This window comes from Orycteropus afer, unplaced genomic scaffold (genome assembly GCF_000298275.1).
Source record: "Orycteropus afer afer isolate SDZICR_OR568_19922 unplaced genomic scaffold, OryAfe1.0 scaffold00121, whole genome shotgun sequence".
NCBI lineage: Eukaryota > Metazoa > Chordata > Mammalia > Tubulidentata > Orycteropodidae > Orycteropus > Orycteropus afer.
Window position 1 is genome coordinate 760,028 of NW_006921708.1, and position 3,744 is coordinate 763,771.

Consider the following 3,744-nt stretch of genomic DNA (forward strand, 5'->3'; position numbering starts at 1 on the left):
GAGAGAGAGTGGGCACCTCCCAGAACATTGTATTGTGCCACTCCCAACAGAAATAACCCAGGTGGATAGCCTCAGCAATCAGGGGCTGCTCAGTTGCTCATACAAAATCCCACCTTGGAGTTTACAAAGGCTTATGGGTAGAAAAGCCACACTAAGTAATTTACTACACCGCATGTGGTCAGGGTAGCAGGGAAACCAGCTGTGCACTTTTTCATCCAGTCTATGGAGTGCCAATTAGTAGACACTTTGCTAACCCACTGTTTCCTGTATATGCCTGAGTGTCTAATTCCTTTGTTGGGATGAGATTTACTTGCTAAAATAAATACTCATATTAGTTTTACTGATGGAGAACTGCAATTCCAGGTCCCTTCAGAACAAAGCTGGAAGCTCCAGGCCTCTCTGCTGGCCCTGGCAGCAGAAGAGCTCCCACCCATATCTGAAAACATAATGAATGCTGACACTCCCCTCATTTGGGCAAAATGACAAACAGGGAGACATGGAATGTTCACCCCATTGCCATCAAGCTGAATCCTGGGTACTTAAAACAATACTCCCTGCACCTAGAAGCCTGCCTCAGCTTACAGCCCCAAGTCCAAGCCTTCAAGGTTGACTGCATACCCTAAGGGAAATATTTTCCTTCCTGAACCATTACTGTACCCAGTCCTTCAAGAAACCCACTATTCCACCAATTTTACAACTGTGTCACCAAACACGTCAATGGACATACCATACACAAAGCCATCCAGAGAATCACCAAAGCCTGCCATTTCTGTGCCAAAAACAATCCAAGGATCACTGGACCCCCAAAGGCTGAAGTTCCATCATCAGAAAGTATTCCAGGAGAGGACTGGCAAGAAGATTACACTGAAATGCCCTGAGCACCAGAGAACCACAGATATTTGCTGGTCTTCCTACAATACCTTCACAGGATGGGTCAGGCATACCCTTACAGGGCTGAAAAGACCTCTGAAGTATCTAAGTGCCTTCTCCAAGAGATTATTCCCAGATTTGGACCTCCTGCCTTGATCAACAGTAACAATGGACCCCACTTTGTTTCACAAGTTATTCAAAAAGCATCTAAGCTACTAGAAATTACCTAGAAGCTATACTCTGCCTGGAGACTCCACTTTAGCAGAAAGGTAGAAAAGATTAACTACACCCTAAAGAAATAAATAGCAATAATATGCCAGGAAACCCACTCAGGCACTGCCCATTGCACTGCTGTGGGCTAGAATAGCCCCAGAAGTGGGCTCAATTTGAGCCCTTTCAAAATAATATATGAGAGAACATTCTTTAAGAAACCCTCCATCTTTACAAAAAGTCATCTTAATACATTAAGAGAAATAAATGTTAAAAAGTATTTGCAATCTCTGTCTGTTGTTATATTCTCCATTCACAGGTACATCTTCAGCCACTTTCACTACCCAGCAGATGTGCCTTTTTATCCTTTCCAGCCAGGTGACCAAGCAGTAATCAAGACCCCAAAGGACATGCCATTTGCCCCATGCTGTACTGTACCATACACTGTTCTAACTACACACTGTGCAGCCAAGCTCAGAAAGGTAAAGCCCTGAATCCACCACCCCTGACCGAAATTGGTGCCCTCCCCAAGGACCCATCAACTTCTGCTGGTCTCAGTTGATATCTTTCTTGGATTTGTGAACCTACTGTTGACCATAAACACCTGAAACATCTTTTCAGGAGCTCACCTCCTCTGTGACCCACAGAGAGATTATTTTGCATTTGTGCATAGCACACCTTGTCTTTTTTGCCCTTTTATTTTTTATATTGTCCTCAAGCTTGGCTTTGTTTGATCATGACACTACTTGTCTCTTTATGTCATACAATCCTCCTTACCATGTTTCCTTCCCCTCCTTACCTGGTGGAAGCCCTGGATTGAAGCCAAAATTCATTAATGCAACTTTTTAAAGCTGTAGCATAAGGAGGAAATTTAACTAACTGGAAGCACTGGTAGCATAGTGCCTAAGGCATTTGACTGCTAACCGGAAGGCTGATAGTTCAAACCCACAAGCCACTCCTTGGAAGGAAGGTTGGGCAATCTACTTCCACAGTGATACTGCCTCAGAAACCCAAGGACGGGTTGCTATGAATTTGATCCGACTTGACGGCAGTGAGTTTGGTTTTTTGTTTTTTTCTTCTTCGTGTTTTGGTTTGATAAGAGATCAATAAGCTTTGAGAGCAAGCCACCTGGCTATTCAACATCAAAGAACTATTGTCAACTACCAACTTCTTTGGATGGCTGACTTACTGGCTACCAAATTTGTCCTGGCTTAAAGAATTTGTGATAATTATTTTTGTTTTAATTCTCCTAGCCTTCTTTTGTTGTTGCTGCATGCAACGTGTCCCAAGTTGTTGTAACCTCCTCAGACCTCATGAACATCTCTCCAAGTAGTCACAACCACCTTCGGCCTGTGTGAGGACCACTGACTTGCTGAGCTTCTCAAAAGTTCTGGCTTCACTTCTCTCAAGAATAAGATGCATAAAACCAGAGAAGAGAATACAGAAATGCCCCATTCTAGGTAGCCTAACCACACAAGGACTGAAACAGTGTAAGAATGCCCCACTTCAGGTAGATCAATCACACAGTCAACGCACCCTCCCATTTGCCCATGTGTGATCTGTTTGGACTGTGTCCTTAATTGACTTTCCTTATTGACCTGGGAGTCATACTGACAGGGAGCCCACTTATCAGATTTCAAATTGACGTATTGCATTGCACAAATCTGCTGCAAAAGACCTCTTTAAAGTGTTTAAGAGCAAAGATGTCACTTTGAAGAGTAAGAGTACCTGACAAAAGCCATAGTATTTTCAATAGCTTCATATGCAATGTGAGAGCTGGACAACAAACAAGGAAGACCACAGAAGAGGTGATGCATTTGAATTGTGGTGTTGTGAAGAAAATTGAATATAGCATGGACTGTGTGGTAGTTAAGGTTGTATGTTTACTTGGCTGGGCTGTGGTTTTGAGTGGCTGGGAAGCTGGATGTATTATTCCCCATGATGAGATTGTAATCATCTCTACAGTGGAATCTGCTGTGAGCAGCTATGATGCCTTTGGGGTGTGGCCTGCTAAGGAGAAGTTTTGAGAAAGGTATCTAGCTTTTTGGCACATCTAGATCCTGCATTTGGCTGAATCTTCATCTCAGTGGCTTACTGTGTTGACTGTTGATCCTGGGATTGTTCCTGAACTTGAACCAGTGGTCTGCCGTGTGCCTGTTGATCTTGGAATTGTGTCATTCTACTTGAGTTCATCAGCTGCAGCTGCCAGCAGCTGCCTGAGCTACAAGAAGTCTCCAGCTCCAGTGGGCCTGGAATAAGAGGCAGAGCTGAAGCCCAAGGTCAACATGCCTTCACTCAGCTCCTAAAGCCAACACTCTGAATTTGGACTTCTAGTCTCCTAAACTGTAAAAGAATAAATTCCTGTTTGTTAAAGCCATCCACTTGTGGTATTTCTATCATAGCAGCACTAGACTGCCAGAAGAACAATTTGTCTTGGAGGAAGTACAGCCAGAATGCTGCTTAGAAGAGACAATGGCCAGGCTTCATCTCTTGTACTTATGTTATGTTGTCAGAAGGAACCAGTCCCTGGATAAAGTAGAGGGTCAGCAAAAAAAAGAAGACTCTCAATGACATGGATTGACACAGTGGCAGCAATGATGGGCTCACACATCACAACGATTGTGAAGATGGTGCAGGATCGGGCACTGTTTCATTGTGTTGTAC